The sequence below is a fragment of the Calypte anna genome, chromosome Z (genome assembly GCF_003957555.1).
Source record: "Calypte anna isolate BGI_N300 chromosome Z, bCalAnn1_v1.p, whole genome shotgun sequence".
Taxonomy (NCBI): Eukaryota; Metazoa; Chordata; class Aves; order Apodiformes; family Trochilidae; genus Calypte; species Calypte anna.
The window spans coordinates 26,776,202-26,796,333 of record NC_044274.1 but is presented as its reverse complement, the minus strand read 5'-3'; the positions used below and the strand labels follow the sequence as shown (position 1 = coordinate 26,796,333).

At 37.1% G+C, this 20,132-nt stretch overlaps 1 long non-coding RNA gene across 1 annotated transcript; it reads right to left on the bottom strand.

Moving 5' to 3' along the window:
- Positions 1 to 2,461: 2,461 nt before the first annotated feature.
- On the bottom strand, positions 2,462 to 19,807 carry LOC103537540. The gene is made up of 4 exons (XR_542162.2): positions 19,554 to 19,807; positions 18,049 to 18,111; positions 7,525 to 7,602; positions 2,462 to 4,162 (listed from the first exon to the last, which is right to left on the bottom strand). It is a non-coding gene; the product is annotated as an uncharacterized LOC103537540 (long non-coding RNA).
- Between the last annotated feature and the right edge of the window lie 325 nt (positions 19,808 to 20,132).

Here is a 20,132-nt window from a genome sequence, read left to right as displayed (position 1 = left end):
TGCTGCTCTGCCTAACTTTTAATTTGAAATTTGGTGTTCAGTGGTGACAATAACTAGTTTCTAAATAATTATTTTACCTGTGTAGCTTAAAATGCTTTGTAGAAAACAGCTATCTATTATGATTATTATTTCTATTTTGCATAATTAATCTTTTTTTTTTTCTTGTTTGATTTCCCGAAGTGCAAAGACTGATTCACCGGATCCTCCACAGTATGTTACTAAAAGACTTGCAGTTAGAACCAACTTTTCCTAAATCAATCAACTTGACTGTAATACCTTTAAAATTCTGCCACTACCCTCTCTACTACACAAATAATTATTTAATGAGGGGTTGAAAAAGGTGGCTCATCACATGGTAGTACATCAACTGACTGTGAGACACATAGATTTCCTTTTTCTGCAGTTGTTTTAACCAACTTTGCAGCTACAGGAAGCCTCTCTGCCAGCCTGAGAAGCACCAACCTGCTTGATTCCCCACTGTTGCCCTGTCATTACCTCAGCCTTTACACAGGTGATTATCAGGTCCAGCTCAAGGGCACTTTATGTCATAGGCAAAATTAAATGCCATCCCGAGGATGATGAGAACTTCTTTCACCTTTATTCTTGGTGTAGCTAAGTTCAGTTGTGATGTGGCTGTGCCAAGCATACAGCTGGCAGAGATTCCCAGCCTCCTCCACCTCCCCAGCCCTCAGCCCTGATGTAGGGCTGCTAAGGACACTGTTTCCCCCAACCCCTTATATACAGGGTATTGTATGTACACCAGACAGCAGCAACACACATGATGCATGCAGCTAATATGTCAAACAATTTTTTCAAAACATGTCTAATAATGATGATTCATGGAGCATTACAGGAAAGACACGTATGAATCTCAACATGAGTTTCTCCTGGAGAATTTCTGTTTGAACACAAGAGAACACTGTGGGGACAGTCAGACATTGGAATGGTCTCTCAGGGAAAGTAGTGGATCCTGCACTTTGGAAAGTTGTAAGGCTCAGCTCAATGGCGTGCTGAGACATATCATATAAACAATAATATTGGAAGAGCTGGACCAGATGATCCTTAAGGTCCCTTCCAGCCTGACGTTCAGTGATTCTATGATTCTATGAAATATTTGTGAATGACACCTTTGCTTACTTAGGAATTCTCTGTTAATCATAAACTATATGAAATTATCTTTGGCAAATTTCAGTCCCTAGAATGCTAGTATATTAAAAGTTGTCTTATACACTAAGGAGTACTTCAGGTTTTTTATTAACATAAGACCTGCTGTTTGCAATATTCAAGTATGACTTTTCTGTTGTCATTGTCCGATACAAGACACTGATCTGTTATGTTCTTTATTAAATTGCAGCATGTTGCTGTGAAGTTTAAAAACTAATGCCAAGGGTCCAGCAATCATTATTCCGTTAGCTGCACTTTCCAAAGGGGTGTGTGCAACCCTTTTAGATATTTCAGCATTAAAAGTTTTGCTTCTGTTGCAAATTTAAACATGACTAAGAATTGGACTAGGATTTCAAGGCTTTTTGATCATCTTTCATCTCTCTTTTAGACATGGTTTGTTACTTCCCAAAGTCAGTGGACCACAGGTTAAAAACATAAGGTCAATTAATCAGTTAATCATTGCTCTAATTCTATTATCTCTTTCTCATCATGTACATATGTATATAGATGTCTGCTTTCTAACCAGAGAGTTAAGTCTAGCCCAAATACACTACTGTCTGTTGTTTCTCCTGTGGTGAGATGTGTCCATTTGGATCATGAGATGTGTGTGCAGGGTTTTCTGCAATATGAGCAAAGTCATCAAATCAAACTCATACACTATGTAAATTCACTCAGCAAAATTGACACTCAGGGCATAGGGAGCTGCTCTCATCTGGGCTCATGGGTGAAAAATGTCAGGGGCAGACCTATATCTAGTATTAATTGGTATTTACTGCTTATGTTTTATAAAAGAATGCTGCCTTATATATTGTCTATGCTAAAATTAAACCAATAGATGTTCAAAACCTTACAATTGTGGACATTACTTTTTTCCCCCATAGAAGTGTTCTTACAGAGGACTGTGCGAACATTCTTTTAAACTACATTACTCACGTGAGGAAAATGGCATTTTCATTCAGTTCATTAGAGGTGGAAAATTAGATGTATTGTATTTGCTATAAACATACAGTTTCCTCCCAGTCTCCCCCTGAGATTACTAAAAATGGCCTCAAGTGTCATGTCTGACCCAGTCACTCAGCAGCCTTGAAAGCAAAGTACATGTCTGCCACTGTCCAGGAGCTATCATTTCCCAGACCCAGGTCTGGCACTTAGGTTATCTTAATAGCTGTTGTCCAACAAACAAAAGGAATCACCTTGTACTAAAAAAACCACCTCAGAAGTCATGTAAAGAACAGGTGCAAACAAACAGAAAAGGAGCCCTCCCATTATTGTAGTAAGGAAACAGAGACATTACAGCTACCCTTAGAGCTTGCATATTTATTGAACAAATCCTACTAAAATAGCTAAAATACATCAGGTACTTGTAGTGCATTATTAAAGATCACGTTGTTACAAAAGCCGCGTTTTCAGCAGTACACAACTGCAACTATACATAAATGCCACAACTGCTGAATATTACTTCTTGCTTTATACACAGCACAGTAGACATATCTAATCTATTGGAAAATAAAAATGTACAATCAGAGGGATACAGAAGGTGGAGAAAGGAAAGAAATCTAGGAAGAGCAGTGCATGCAGTAGGATTTAACAGTCAGAAGCAAAAATAGTTCCAAACAAGGCCTGCCCTGTAAAAGGAAGAGCTAGAAGACAGAGTTATATAAAAAATTAAGGTGGGCTTTCAGACTGTGTCTAACACAACAACACTCCATGAGTAGATGATACTGTTTAGTTTCGTGTTTTGTTTTGTTTTGTATTGATAGAAGTCTGGGAGCAAGAACAAAAATGTAAAGTACACATGTTGACAGTACCATAGAAATGTACTCTGCCCCTTTAGGACTTTTCCTCCCAGAAATTTACTTTTTTTTTTTTTTTTTTTTTTTTTTTTAAAGCTATATCCCCTATTTTATGGATTTGAAGAGGACACCAAAACTTCCCTCTTCTTTAAAAAGATTTTAAAAAGACAAAAATAAAAAGAGGTTTTGAGAGGTTGGTGGAAAATTATTGCTCATCTCTCTCCATTAGGTGGACAGGTGTCAGAAAGGAGATTTTATGTATATTACAGTTTTGTAATTGCTCCCACTAAAACTGTATGTTTGTGAGTGGACCCTGATAGGGAATCAGTCCTTGTACACCATAAGAAGTTACTCACCTACAGCACTGAATAAGAAAGCCACACTGAAGACACAAGTAAACAAGTCAGTCCAGTCTAAAGAACAACATTCATAAAAACAAAGTACCAACACCTTCTCAGAACATGGAAATAAAAAATAACTCCATCAGAGCTACCTTGCCAAGGAGCATATTTAAAGTCCAAAATAGCACCATTCATCAGTGTCTCAAATCCCGTGGCAGCATCACAATCACTTACCACAAGGAAACCATGAGTTTCATACTACTTCTATACATCAAAAGAGTACATGGATAAAATATAGATATACAGACAATCGATGGAAATAAACTACTAGGCTTGTTACATCTAAATGAAATAAAAAAAAAGGGGGACTCTCAGCCTCTGCAAGAAGCAGTTCAGGATGGTGGAAATTGAGAGTGGTTTACCGGTTGTGTATGAGCAGTGGAGTTTGAGTAGTGGAAGACATTGCTGTGGTAGAAACAGGCCTGAGGGCCCACCTGTAATGTTTGTAAACATGGATTCACAGTGTGAAATTCTGAGAGCTTTCGCTTGAGTCAGAATGTTAAAAACTATTTTTTATGGTACACATTTGTCCACTGTTATTCCCTAAAGCAAGGCTCAGAGTCCCATACATAGGTTCTTCTTACACTGGATGATTTACACAGAAACAATTCCCAATATATGACACCATGACCTCATCAAACCCATACACCATATGTAATACAAATGGAGAAACTATGATTAAAAAGAGTAGAGGTAATTGATTTTGGTGAAATGCTGTCCATAGCCATTTGCTGGAAGCAGATAAGCCTCCTCCACCTCACTCTTCTTCTTGCGATTCACTTCCTTCGAGATGGGGAGACTTCCCTGTGGAGAGGAAAATCCAGTATTAGATGTGTTTTGTGAAGTCTATTTGATGGTGTCCTCCCTTTTGCTACCCTAAGTTTTCCAAATGTCTGTGGCTTTACTTCACAAGTAAAGGTCTACTAAACATGGCTGAATCAGCTATAAGTGCTAATGCCACAGAAAAGATTATTTTAAATCCAGCAAAGCCTTGCAGCAACTGAAGAAAACGCTTTGGGTGGGGATGACTGAGTTTGCCCAAGCATCCAAAATGCAAAAGATTCAAAAAACATCCTTCACTGCTGAACTTGGGAATTTTGGCATTTATTGCATCTATGGACACCCCAACCATCCAAACAAAGTTACAGGAGAAGAAGCCATGGAATTACAACACTTTCTGCAGTTCACCACTGGGTGCATATCATTACACTATGACTCAAAATTATTTTTCTAGCTTCTGCCAAAACAAGACATTTGTGCATCCTTCTTAGTAGCTGGGATAACTAAGGTCTAAAACTGAACCTGCAGGAGCTGTGTGGTAGTTTTGGCATGTAAGTATGGCTGAAAATTAGAAATTACCTGTTTTGCACATGCAAAGCACAAAAGGCAGACACAGTGTCTCAGTGTCATGAATGCAAACCTCAAGGCCTCAAATCAACAGATGAACATTGAGCTCCTTTGAAAATGTAACTCAAAAAGCAAATGTTAATAGTATTATCTACCAATAAATTAACTTGTTTGCTTGATTTTTTAACTCCCAAATTCCATTTTCTGGCTCCACACCACCTTTAGCATAAAAGTGAGTCTTAGTTGCTAAAGACTGTATTATTATTAAGAGACTCTTGTACAGATTAGATCTCTCATCTTTTTAACTCCTTACAGTATAAGCAGCTACCCTACAGTAATAAGTGACTTTCCTATAATAATTCAATGAAAAGAACACACTAGTGTGTTACTTGTCTCAGGACAGGTAAGAGATGGTGTGCCAAATCAGCCAGCTGCCTCAGATAGGTTTTCATTAACCATACTTAACCACTCACTGGCTGAAGTCTGTACCTGTTCAGCAAAGCATTTAAATACCTTTCAGTTTAGGTCTCAAAAGCAAGTCTAAAGTCTAAGCACATGTGTAGAGTGACTTTGCTGATGCTATGTCAGTATAGGATCTTAAACAAAAAAAACTTGTTTAGCTAATGATACATTGCAAGTTGTGGAAAAAATCTGTGTGTTTTTAGTTCAAGAGATCAGAACTGTAGAGGTGTTTCACTGCTTAGGACATGTTTGTCATGTAAGCTGATGGCTTTTAGTTTGTTTTAGAAACTGAAATTATCTTCTCCAAGTTCAGTATTTCTGTTGTGAGAACTACAGATTTCTGAATTGAATTAGGAATTAAATACATAGCAGTCTCACAACTGCCAAGAAAGTTCAATTTTGAGCAGTTTTTCTTTCCTGGCACTTCAAAGCCATATTTTTCATTGGAATGCCCACATTTCCTAGATCTGTTTGTACTGTGACTGAAGCTACACCATGGCTCTCCCACTGTCTTTATCACAGTTTACAGAATAAATTCTATTTTCAGATGGACAAACTCCCACCAGGGTTCTGCACTGTACACAGCCAGGGGCAATTTTCAGGCAGAACAGAGAGTAAAATCCTTTCCTAGGGGGAAATGGTGCCATCTCTCTTCAGGGCATCAGAAACGAAGAAATTAGCAGATTTTGATCAGTAATGCAGAAGGGCTCTGCAAGCCAGGGGATGAAGCAGGAGTAGAAACAAACATACCTTGCCTTTGCTAGAGCCAAACTGGGGAATTTCAGAATGAAAAAATCATATTTACATTTTAGTGACTCTAAAAACATATCTCCTCACAGGATTCCAGAAAATTGCATGATCATGATAATATTTTTGCTTTTTTTCTTGACTGAAGTTGCTACTTGTGTATGATTATAGGACATGGAAAGGAAACTAGAAACTTACACATGCAAACAGCCACGCCACACCACACAAGACCAAAGGTCTCAGCAAATTTCCAAAAGTATTGTGTTGGGCAGTTCCTTTTCAGCTGTTAAAACAATCTCAGTCCTGAAATTCTGCCATACAATCATAAGATAAAGAGTCCCATGGGACCCTGCTACGTTAAGAGATAAACTGTCTGTAAGAAATCTATCCTCGCATGAAAATGAAAACAGCACTTTTTCTTACTTGCATGAGAATGAAAAAAAGCTTGAAAATCTGAAAAAAACATTTTCAAAAAAATCTACTAATTTTACTTTATTCTTTGAGTAGTTGCAGCTGTTCAGCCTTAAGTACAAACTGTTGAGCTGAGAGACTGAAAACTTTTTGCAGTCCTCTTCAGCAGTTTACCCTAATTAATTTTAAAAGATGGATGAAAAATTAGTTTTCAATGACACCAGTTTCTGCTAAGGATTGTACTCTGCTGGAAACTAGATTGTGTGCAGCTAATACTTAAGTTTTTTTGAAGATAAAAACTGGAGCTAGTTCTAAAAAACAGTCCTTGTAAATATAGGTCAATTACATTTTATAGAATTACATAAAAAATGTGGAAAATATAGGCTTATCCAGATAGAACAGAAGAGTTTTATTAATAGGGAGCTAGAGACTAGATAGTAATTGAATGTTAACAAAACCAGTTTTCTCTGTGGTCTCTTCTTACTTACCTGCCATTAACTTGCCTGATTTTGGGTAAGTAATGGAAGGGAATTTGAAAATAAAACATGTATATTCTGTGGTTCTGAGTAACTATTACATTTTCTTACTCAAATTTCATATCCTGTTTCACGTTTATGGAACAAGCAATGGTAACAGAGCAAATTCTTACAAATCTTGTCTGCCAGGCCTCACCTTCATCATTTATGTTGAGGTACTTCTTCTCAAACTCACATGAAAATTGTCATGCTTTGTGTGCTTGTTATCAAGCCAGGTAAAGCACAAGCAGAAAAGTAAAAAGCAGAAAACGAACACCAATCACTTCCTCATCCTCCATTATCACTGATATTTTTTACCTGCAATGCTAAAATATAATTGCCAAAATCAAGCATGCAAAACTCAGATGTCAAGCTTGTAAAATTGTAACTCAAACTCAAGAAATAAGAACTCTCAAAAATTAGTAGGTTTTCTTCTGATATGGAGCCACAAAGAATCCATATTTTCCAGAAGCCTAAAGGGCAAAAAAAGTCTTTAAAATGAAAGCCAGAATCCTCAGCTAACTGTTGACTCCTGAGGCCTTAAGAAAAACAGAATGCCATGGTACTCATGATGAAATAATGAGAGCTGGCTACTCTCTTGAAGCAGTCATAAAATAAAATCCATTGAACTTTCATCTTATCTAACTATTTCTTAGATGAAAGAAATTACATAAATAACTTTACCTTCGGAAATCCCCCATCCCCTTGGCGGGTTGGAAAGATTTTCTGGTTTACCCAAATCGTTAACCTCAGTTGATAAACCTGTAGTGACACAAATACATGTTTTATTAGTAACAAAGAGACATTCATTAAATACAGTCAAATGGTGTTCATGGGACAGATCACATTACTTAAACTGTGAGTTTAATGTCAGTTGAGCTTCATCCAGAGACCTAGCTGTGTTTTATGCTCAGTACATATTTTTTAGTACCTATGACCATGTCTCTAAACTATTTCGATTACATTGTTCGTGGTGATCTCAATTCAATAGGTTTTTATAATCTCTTTAAGAAATTTTGTATAATAATCTTACTGAGGACATTGTGAGCCTATTTTATTCTACCAGAAATCGCTGGTGAAAGCCTCCTTAATGAAGAGCCACCTTTACTGATGGCTGTGGCAGACATTGGTCAATAAAAGTTGCAGATGATGCTGAAGATTTTAAGTTTATTTTCCTGCTGTGATGGGGCTTTGGAGTTTTGGGGGGGTTTTGTGGTTTGATTTTTTGGTGGGCTTTTTAAGTTGTTGTTGGTTTGGTTTGGTTTTTTGTGGAGGGTTTTTTTGTGGAGGGGTTTGTTTCTTCTTCTCTTCTCTTTCTCTTCTCTTCTCTTCTCTTCTCTCTCTTCTCTTTCTCTTCTCTTCTCTTCTCTTCTCTTCTCTTCTCTTCTCTTCTCTTCTCTCTCTTCTCTTCTCTTCTCTTCTCTTCTCTTCTCTTCTCTTCTCTCTCTTCTCTTCTCTTCTCTTCTCTTCTCTTCTCTTCTCTTCTCTTCTCTTCTCTTCTCTTCTCTTCTCTTCTCTTCTCTTCTCTTCTCTTCTCTTCTCTTCTCTTCTCTTCTCTTCTCTTCTCTTCTCTTCTCTTCTCTTCTCTTCTCTTCTCTTCTCTTCTCTTCTCTTCTCTTCTCTTCTCTACCACAGTTAAGTCCCCTTTCATCAAGACTTACAGGAATTCCTCTGCAGTAGGGATTTCCAAACTACAACTTACAAACTTCATTAAGAAGGTCAACTGTTCTGAGTACATTAGCAACCACCTTTGAGAAATTTCGGATAACTCCTTTGGGGGTGTGGAGTGAAAACAAAAAGGAAACTACTACAAATACTCTAGAAGTTTCCAATTCCAAACAAAAGGTGACCATCTGTAGTAATTCTGCACTATCCTACCAAGGAGAGGAAGCAAAAAAAATAAATGACAAGCATTCCTGTATGGATTAGCAATCAAACAGCAGACACAAGGGGTCATATGCTGGAGAGAATAAAAGGATAGGCTTATGTGTTGAAGAAAAGGAAGGAAAAGGAATGCTTTTCCCCTCCACAGAACAAAAACTACACCTCTCCTGTTGTGACCACTGAGGGGTCTGTGTGTCTGTATTGCCTGCCAAGAACAGGGAGCAGCCATCCCCCTAATTGCTTCCCAGGGGTGGGACAAATAGCCAGGAAGGAATGCTGCTCCTCATTTCTGTAGCTCTATTTCTTTAAAGTAGTTTTAGGATTTTTCACCACCACTGCTCTATGTTGCAATGACACAAACCAGTGGAAGTGTCTACCAGATTTTCTTTCCAAAGTTAGTCCTAATGCACCTTCTTTTGCAAAAAAAATTGTAACACACTTGCCTGCTAAATTGAAAGTTATAACTTGCAGGGTTTTTATCATTTTGTCTTTTTGTTTTTTTTTAAGTTTCTTAGTTACCAGCTGGTTTGAGCTCTAGTGACTTCCCAGCACATTTTACCATGTGCTTCTCCATCCCACAAAACCCTCCCACTGCAGTAAAAAGTTCTCCTTTTAACAAACAGCCCACTGTAACAATCCAGATGCTTAAAGAGAAAATTTTACTGCACCACTGCTTGAACACCAAATAATTCATTATGTTAAAAAACTAATTAATTTCCACAAAACTGGAAAGAAATCTTGTGCTAGGATCAAAGCATTTCCTTCACTTCAAGTGGCAAAGAAATACTCCCATCTGCAGTTTATTTTTAACTGTGAGGGGAACATTATGAAAGCATGTAATATTAGTGCACCATGTTCTGAAACTAGTACACAGAGTTTAATACATACAAGTAGCTTCTCAAGAGTGGCAGTCTATTGGCAATCTGCCAGTCAGCTTTGCCTTCTGACTCTTTTGGAGAGGGCAATGAGAGGGCTATCTCGAGAGTGCTCAACATTACTCCGTATTTGAAAGAGTCAGTGAAGTTTTGAGGAACCTTTGCTCTATTTAAGAAACTGTACCCACCATGAAATGGGATGCTGATTCTCAAGCAGACTCAGTGAGAAAGCTTTTCCTATTGAAACATCAGAAACCACAACTTGCCCAAGTTAAAATGCAACTCAATTACCCTAGTTTAATTATTTAAAACTATGGTGAACATGTGGTTTAGCAGGTGTAATGCCTGCCAATTTTGTGAACTTGATCACTTTTCTTACATGCCCCTGAAGCACAAGTCTGAGCCTCTGACACGGGTGCAACAACAGTTACCCCAAAAGCCTGTCTTTACATTTTCAGCATGATGGGGCAGCAGGTTTTTCTGTCAGTCTTGCTCTCCCCATCAGTGCCACTAGCATTCAAAAAAGAGTGGGGGAAAAACCCCAAACATTTAGTCAATTCACTTGGTTCATTACACATAGCAGATAAATGTAGTTAGTTAGAGAAAACTAGTGAGAATTTACATGATCATTCTCCACCTGGCTGGGATTACTACAAGTGGCCTACCTTTTTGGTGAGACTCTACCTGCCATTACAGTAAGAACTAATACATGGCAGCATATTAGCAGAACATGGCAGGAAAACTGCATGCCTGAACTTGCCTTTAACTTCTGTGCATCAGCATCCTTTGCTTGCTTTGCCTTTTCATGGGGAAGATATTAGTGCTTTTTATTCCTCCCTATCTGATGAGTCAAACTCATAACCACATAGAGATGAAAAAGCCTAAATGAGACAAGTATGCTTTTCCTTACATCCTCCTCTTCATGCAGCACATGAATTAGCAAGTTTATTCATTAAGGGTTTTTGCAGTCCTTGTTCATCACTTCTTAGATTTCTGTCAATTTCACAAAAAAGGATGACATCTGCTCCTTCTCTCCATAACTTGAAGAAGTGACCTTGGAACTAGTGTTTCTAGATTTTAAGTAAAAAACTTCTCATATAGAGCCATCTCCTTCCATCGTTTTTTTTCATTGCCCTCCAAAGCTTCTATTCTCCAAGTCACACTTAAGTGTCTGCTCCTATGTAGAATCCTACCTTGGTGCATCTGTATCAGCTTCTTCAGAGAATTCACTCCTGTCCTCATTCATACTGTATATGCTGCTTCTTTTATGGATACACTTACAGAATCCCATGATGTGTATACAAAAATGAACTGAATGACTGTGCAAAATTTGCTAAAACATGCTTTTAAGACTAATGGGCTCTACTGCTGCAGTGACCCTTGCTGCAGGAAAGGAGTCTCACAGATACTAAGCACTCAGAATAGGCACACTTTTCCCACAGGTCTCTGATGTGACTTCTGGCCTCCAAAACTGAGCAGACATCGTATTGAGGAGGACAGAAACACAGTATACACTCAGCACACTCCTGCTAAATTCTTTAACTGGTAAAAGAAACTTTAGCTGCGTCTGGAATACATGTTTGAATTAGGTTAGCTAGAGAAAACACTTTCTTTTTCCCTGAAGATGAATCCTGCCCATACCATCTACGTGTAATGCAATTTTTAGCCAGAGGGATCAATTTGCACTCTTCTGCACTAGTCAGGCAGAATCTAGCTTGCCTGCTACAAGTGCTCTAAAGCTGCTTTTTCACTTCATTGATGCAAAAAACATTGCAAAGCTTTGTTACTATTTAGCACATATATGAAGAGAAAAAAGACATCAAGTGATACATTGTGAACATTGTTATAGATGCTCTTCCAACTTCTGACAGAAGTCATTAATTTACCAAAGATGCTTACCAGAGTATCAAACTCCTTGAAAGGAAAAGAATTTAAATTATTCCAGAGCAGTAATACAAAACAATCATATATTACATTCACATTTCCATTAACCCCTAAAATTGATGCAAACTGCTTTGTTCTACCAGTTGACTTCTGTGCAGGAACTCTGAAACTGTAAAACATTACAGAAGTAGAAATAACCAAAGAACCCCTCTGGAAAACCAAACACAAAACCCACTGCCACCCAGCAATTTTTCCATTTCATTTTGATTGCCTCTGCAGTACAATAACAGCATTTGTTATTTAACTTACCACACACACAGTGAAAAACCACAGTAACAAGTCGGAGAACCAAGAGTATTTGAGTTTTCAGTCAATTACATATGAGTTTCTAATTTACTCTTCAGGTGAAGTAAGGTAATGAAAAGTTAAATTACTAATAATTTGTATCTACACCTAGTGTAAGTGCAGAACAAGATGCAGAATCCAGTCAGTTCTAAAGGTCAAGTGAACACACATCATAGCAGCAAAATTACGGACCAAAGCCTGCACAGTTAAGTTCTTCAGCTCCTGACAAATTACAGGAAAAACAGAGGAGGAGGAAAAGCAGCATTGCTACAGGCTGACCAAAAAGTTCTTTTAGACCCTCATTCACTGGGGTTTGATCATAAGGGAAAAAAACAGCAAGAACAGCAAGTGGGGAGTAGGAGAATCCCTAGGAAAGAAAGTAACGGCCCAGAACAATGCTTCTTCTTTGTGTTTTTCCAATTCCCTCCCAGTTTTGTGTTATACAAAATGCATACACCAAGGCGACTGCCAAAACATATATTTCAGTTTTAAATTTTGTATAAATTTACTAAATGAATGGCCTGAATACTGTAACTTACAAAAGACTTAATACAGTGCTTTGGAGAAAAACTGATGCTTATTTTAGTTCTATTTAAATTTCTCACACATACCAGAAAGATTACCAGAAATCCAACAAGTGATGATGTGCTCCGTGTGGCAGCAAGCTCATTGCCTCTGCTGTCTCCTTGCTGTAAAGCCCAGCCACAAAAGCCCTCCCCTTCATGAGATACTAACTTCTCATCCAGCTCTTGGAACTGGGAGACAGAACCATACTGTACAACCAGTACTTACCTCTTCAGAAGAGATGCAATGACCACAGCTGATTATATTGTAACAGGTGCTTAAAAGCACTATGGTACATTTACCTGCAGCCACCATAGTACCACAGTAACAGCAAATAATATAATTTAATGTAGCTTAACTGCTACCTCAAACACAAAACCACAAACTCTATCATACATGTTCTGTAGGCTGAATGCATCTAATGAGAAGACACAAAGAACTCTTCCTGCCAAGTGTTGTTTCTCGGGTTTGTCCGTATTGCCATATATAATTACTTAGCTGAGAAATCAACAGTAAGGCCATTTACCAATATTTCCACTGGATTTTTTTCTGCCAGCAGGAACAGAGTTATTTAAATTCATAATCTTTCATACAGAGATTCATCCCAGAGTCTTCTTAAAATAAATAAGGAGGGTTTGTTCTTTTGTAACTTAGTCTTTTTGAGTAGATCTGTTGTGTCAATGTGTGGATTCTCAACAACCATACTATAAGAATTCTAGGGTTCTTTCTGATCATGTACATATTAGGCCAAAGTTTATACCACCATCAGTGAGAAGAAATATTTCTTTTAGCTTTTTTTTTCTTTTTTTTTTCTAACTTAGGGCATACAGATATGCTACACTAGTAACAGACAATTAGGCTAGTGTTAACAAAGTAAATGTAGCAACATTTTTTTCCTGCAGGATGAAAAAACACCTGTTCTAACGGGAGGGGGCTTTGTTTTGGTTTTTTTATTTAAATGCAGTACTTACAGAAGGAAACATCAGGAATCCTCCCAGGAACATCTACATAAAGATTCATTCAGTATTGCTATCCTGAATTTTCCAGACTAGCAGTCTAAATTGAGTTTCATGTAACGCTCAGACAGTGATTCATAGCATCATTCTACATTACATATCTGAAAATAACATTTTTGCACCTTTTCAGATTGCACCCTCAACCAATATGGTTTTATGAGGTGAATAAATATTGAAACAAGAACAAAATACAAATATTTAACAATATTTTATTTAAATACACTGTCCTAGTCAATGATACTAATTGTAAAATTCTTTTGAAGTTTTTCTAGTGTAGTCCCTCTCCTCCCTCTTTAGCCACCACAGGACCCAAGTTCAGGAATGGGGCAGCAGTTTTCCAATGGAAAAAACAAACAGAAAACATTTATGAAGGATTTAGACTCCAACACTTAAAAATCAATGTCATCATGATAGTGTTGCAAGATGCATATTAATTCTTATTTCTGCTTTTCCAGGATTTCAGCCTGTGTAAAAAAAGTTCAGTAAAGATATGTCCCGGACAAAGTATTATTCCATGTGTATTCCATGTGTTAACACAGTTCTGTTCAGGCAAAGTATGTCAGTGCATAGTTATAAAATTTTAGCTCTCAGAGCAAGCATGTTTGTGACTGGGTTAAAACGTGTACATATAGAGCCTTTTTCTTTCAATATGCATATGAACTGTACCACAGAAATATTCACAGCATCCATAGCTTTGGACAAAAATTAATTTATTTTAATGATCACTTCAATTTTTTCTAGTCATAATCAGAAAAAGGTGTTTTTTCAGAAGAGCTGAACATCTGACTTGTCAGAAGTATTGCAAAAAATGAGTTTGTATTTCTACTTATTTATTTTGTAAGCTGGAAAGGCTTTGATTTTCCTTAAGTTTTCAGGAATCAAGTAGCATTGAGCAAACTGCACTAAATGTCTTCTTCATGCACAGTATGTAAGCATTACACAGAAGCATAACCTACATGTTCAGATGGCCAAAACTACTCAGCTTTCATCCCTCTAATTAATCCTCTTGACCAAATTCTGCCTATGGCTACACCTGAGCAGAAGAGGATCTGATACAGACCTACATCTCCTGCAAATTTCTGAACTACCATAACTACCATTCCAGTTCCAGACTTGGTAATAACAATCAACAAACAAGTATGAATTTTCTCATGCCAGACCAGGAGCTGCATCTGTCCAGTGTCCAGGCAAGGATAAACTACAGGAAGTGTTCATCCCAAGTGACCTGAATCTAAGGTCTTTTTGTTCTGGGATGACACAGGTAAGCTGTGAAACACCTATCCTAGAGATTTCACACCACTACTGCTTGAGCAGAAAGCCACCTTATTGTGGTAAGTCAGAAGTAAATTAATGAGCTGCTCTATAATATGTTTTCTTCATTTTCAGGTAGGTCAAAATCACTGTTTAGTGACACGATTTTATTAGTGGTATTCATTTAAATTACTTAGCATCTGTACAGCAGACTCTCAGAACTGAACTTGAAGTCCAGAAATTAGCAGCAGTGTGAGCATGGAGAAACACCTGAGTGCTTTAGAAGCAAACAAACAGACCACTTTGTTAAGTGTCTAAGATGCCCATTTGATTTCATCCTTTAAAACCATACATTTACTTCTTGTTTTGTTAGAAGTTCTCTTTGAGGTCACAAAAAAACTGGAATTAAGACTTCCTTACTGTCTTCTGACAAGATTCTTAATTTCAACATCTGAATCACACAGGCCAAATAAATTTTAAAATTAATTCTTTCCTTAGTTAAAACCTTTTTCCCCCACTTAGCACGAAAATCTAAATTTGTGGTTTATGACATGCAGCACTTGCTATGAAAGTGGTATATGGAAATTCTGACAACTTAAATAACCACAGGACTTTATACTTTGCAAATAAATATAATAGGTTCTATCTTTCTTTAGTAAGTCACATAAGGAAATATACACAAATAAAGATAGATCTTCAAATGGCAAGTGTTCTTGTGTAAGATGGCTCAAAATGTCCATGAGTTCAAAATACAGAAAGAATAGCAATTATACTCTTCTGCCTGTTTCTTTTACATTATTGATGATGTTATTATTATACAGGTTGAAGAAAGATTGATCAGGGATGAGGAAATCATAAATTCAAATCTAGGAAAAGGAAAAGCAGCACTGAAAACTAACCTGCTAATTTATGTGCTTTTACTTGCAAGCTGTAAAAAGCATTGGATGGAATAAAAACAAAGAAACTAAGAAGGTTAGACAGTGAAGTTAAACCAAGAATTCACTTGTTCTCACTCAGTAAGTTTATTATAGTCACAAATATACAGTAAGCTTAACTAAACACTTAATGAACTTTGATTTCAGTGAAGGAATAAGGAGGGCATTTTCCCTCATTTTTTAAAGGTTTAGCTCTGCCTTATGAAATGTAACAGCTGAATTTTCAATAAACAGTGAGAGCAGAATAGAGCCTTTGCAAATGGTGTATGCTTTAATATATTGAGAACAAAGCAAGCACTTTTACAATCATGTATTTCAGCATAGGAAGTACTGATATGTAAAGCTTTTTCCTGCAAATTAGAATGGCTGAGGAGACACAATAAATACAAGAAGTAAGCCATAGACAAGTACAACCACTACTGCAATGAAAGTGTGTCAGTGGTCTGACACAAAATTGTATTTTGGTGTTACTGTGCCAAATGTAAAAGAAAGGTGGAAAACCAGGGTAGTAGTAGGGATGGAGACTATGCAAAGTATCATCTTAAAAAAACATGCAATCTGAAGCAAAATCTGGTCTTTCTTACACTGAAATTCTTATCAACACTCAAAATAGCAGAATTAGGCCTTTCCATAACAAATAAAAGACTTTTCATAAATAGCTAAATTAGGTATTTGTTTATGTTAAACTGTAAAACAAAAAATAAGACTGGACAGGCAGGTAACTACATTGTATTTTCTGCATCTGAATAATTTTGTGTAGTATTTTTTGCTTCTGGCACAGATATTGGATTTACAAAACTGATTTCATTGAGTACTACAAGAACTTTGCTAGATTCATAGAACCACCTGCTGGTAAAAATCTATGGCTATTTTTTGCCTAACTAAACTTAATCTTTTGTTCCATAGATAGGCATATATTGCACATAACAGCCTGCATACCATCTAAAAATGTGGGCTGATTGTCACCTTGGTGTTGGTAGGAAAACAGTTGCTTTATCCAATATTCCACAGTTGTGTGAACAAAATGTATTTAAGCATGATCTCTATTCACAGTTTAAATTAATCATTTTCCTCTTAATTCCTCGCCCCCAAATGTTCATTTATACCCAGATGAGCAAAACACTTTGATGAAAGTAGGTTCCAGAACAGATTAAAACTCCAGAATTTTCAGGTTTATTTTTACATCTAAGAATGATATAAAACAAGAAGCCAAAAAGAAAAAAAGAGAAAAAAAAAAAGAAAAAAAAGAAAAAAAAGAAAAAAAAAAAAAAAAAAAAAAAAAAAAAAAAAAGGAAAAAAAAAAAAGTCTTTATAACAGATTACATATTTGCTTCTTCTAAACAACCTTTGATCATCCTTCCTCCCCCAAGTCAAAACAACCTCAAAGAACCAGGCAAGAATAATATAATCAATGCAATTAATTTAACTCAATCTCATGACCCTCAAAGGGGCGTGGGGAGGGGTGTGAGGGAGAACCTCACACTTTGGAAAACATTATGTGCTTCTGTCCACCCTATGCAATGCAAATTCAGACAAGCTATTAACCCATAAAAATTTATACATTTTACCATGATATTAGAACATAGCAACACCCAAAATATATCACATTTCTGTCAGTACATATATTCAGGTATGCTTCAGTGACAGCTGAATCTTCAGTCTAGAATGCTGTATAACTACACAGAATCCACACTAATTCTGCCTATTTTATGTCTTTTTTCTTTAAAAAAAACAATTTTCTTTGTCCTGCTGAGACAGTCCTCCTCAGAGAATACCATATTTACATAATATTTAGATGAATAATGCTTATACTTGAAAAGTCAGTATTTTTCAGCAGGTAGTACCTCGGAGTGAAACAAATGGCTTTTAATCAGTGAAAATACAAACACAACACTGAAAGAAATGGGTCACTGTTGAATTTCAACTAACTGCTTGTAAATTCAGTTAGGCTAATGCCTAGACATTTTTCTGGAACAGGTCTGTATTGCAAAGAAAGGCAAACCTTCTGAAAAAGTTACACAATAATCGGAAGATTTAGTTTGCATCTTACGTACTTTCTTGACAAGCTAACATCAAATTTGCCTAACTTACTAAGTGCAATGACCCATTTCTGCTTTTTGGGAGGAAGGTGGAAGGGCTAAATTATATGATGTTGTTTTATATGCAGATATTCCTACATGTGTTTTGATGTGTATTTTTCACAGGTACCTGAATACTTCTTTTTTCAATTAAATAAGCCTTACTGCACAAAGAGGGATTTCAGATTTTTATTCAAAAAAATGCAAGAAAATCAAAGATTGAACATATGGAGGTTTTCAAAGTACATCAGACATTGTATGGAAAATTCACATCTTATTAAGGTAATATTTATAAAGTAGTGTAGGAAATGGGGAAGAAAGGTTGGTATTAATAAAAAAAATATACCAATTCTTTGCTAATGCAACTAATTCTTACCATTTTTAGATTCTTTTAAGTCTTGGGATTGCAGTTTCTCTCAAGTAGCACAAGGAGAACAATCTGAAAACAATTCAAAAAATAAAAAATGAAAAAAAAATCCAACTGTTGCAATATTTAATAGGTATTTTTAGAAGCATAACAGTGGTTGAGCCAAGTATAAGCTTCACTTTTTCAAGATCAGTCATGCAAATTATTCTAACTGCATGTATGCTCATATATCATGCTTCTCTGCACTTCAGTGGTCTGTAGGCTTAAATATAGGACAAAGGAATCCCTAGCACCTGGATTTACAGAACCCTGTGCTATTCTTAGCACTTGGTACATCCCTGAAGAGCACTATACCTAATGGTTAACACACAAAAAAATAAGTGAAAAGGACAAAAAAAAAAAACCCCAAACAAACCTTTGCCTACTGTAAAGGTGGTCCATTGTTCCTAGGCAAAATATAAAGTGTGGGGTTTTTGCAGTCAAGAAACAAGTATAACAATGTCAGGCTTTCACAATGTAATGGCCCAGAGAGTAGGTATTTTTGGAAATGGCACTGCATTACATAACCCAGTTTTCTCTCTCTCTATTCCACACACAGCTAGATAAAAAAATAGTAGGTCTTACCTCATTTATTGGTGCCTTAAATTACCACTCTCCTAATTGACTGAATTTGTAGCATAACTCCTTTGTTAGTTTTCATATAGTGATAAAAATTAAAGTTCTCTTCTATTGATTATATATTTATTACCTATAATGTGTACGTATGAAATGTAATTCGGTATGAGTCATATGTTTACACAACAAACACATATACATAATTGGATTCAAAACTGCAAACTATATAAATGTACAGAGAAGCTTTTCAGAGAAAGCACATCACTAAATGTTTGCCAAAATATGTTTAGGGTTTTTGTTTTGCTTTTCTCAGAAGAACTACCTAAAATTTGCTGCACATGCAAAAATGCAGAAAGCTGTTGCAAGAATTACTGCTTTCTAAAAATAAACCCCAGCAGCCTGAGAAGAATCCAGTGTCAGGGTGGAGAAGAGGGAGATTCGTTTTACGAGGGAGAAGAAAAGAGACAAAAAAAACAATCCTAGAGACTTGCATGCATGCTAGAAATGCTAAGTGCATTAGGTTCAGTAAAGCATTTTTGTGTTTGTGGAGTGAAAAAAGAGAAAAAGGCAGCGGTTTTAGAAAACCGCGTTTCATCTCCCCTTGCATGTGTGCAGAAACATACCCAGTCTACAAATTCAGTCCTAAAGCACAAAGACAGAGAGTTAAATACATATACGGCACGTTTTCCCATCTTCTTTAAGAAAGCCTGTTTGGAAATGTGCACTGAGAAGGGGAAAGGCAAGCTGCAGCAAAGTCCAGCTCACAACAAAAGGATATGAAAAGAAACGAGAGAGAAAAAGAAAAATAGAGAGAGGGAAGGGTGGAAGAGAGAAAGAATTAATAAATTAAAATATAATAAAAATTAATAATTCTGTGGATTGGAATTGCATATACTTACAGACAAAGCCCCCGCTCCCTGCTCACTTTCTGTCCTCTCTACATGATCTGAAACACAAATGTGGATTTTAAAAGGGCAGCATGCTACAGAAGGCAATTTATAGTTGGGGGAGTGGAGAGAGGGTAAAGGGGTGTGGGGAGGAATGACTGCACCTCTTCCTAAGTGCAGCCTTAGAGAAAAAAAGAAAAAAGCGGTGGGGGTGGCTCGGGAAAGTCTCTTTCTCTCTTTCTCTCTCTTTCTCTCTCCCCTTCCCCCAACCCCCACCCTCCCTCCCTGTCTGTCTGTCTGTCTCCCTCTCTCTCTCTCCCTCTCCCCCCTTCCCCCCGTTCTCTCTCTCCCTCCCTCTCTCTCTCTAAGGCTGGATTTTGGTTGCCGGTGCTGGTTATGTTGAACAATGAGCTAATTCTGATGGTAGCTGGCTGCCTGCCAGCTCTTCCCCCCCCCTCCTTACACATACGCACTTCCCCAGCCTGCCTGCCCGCCTGCCTGCCCGCTCCCGCCTGCCCCTTGCTGCAGCCGCAGACTGCTTAGTCTGCAATAATCCGCAGCCCCGCGTCCCCCCCGGGTGTCTGGGAGCCA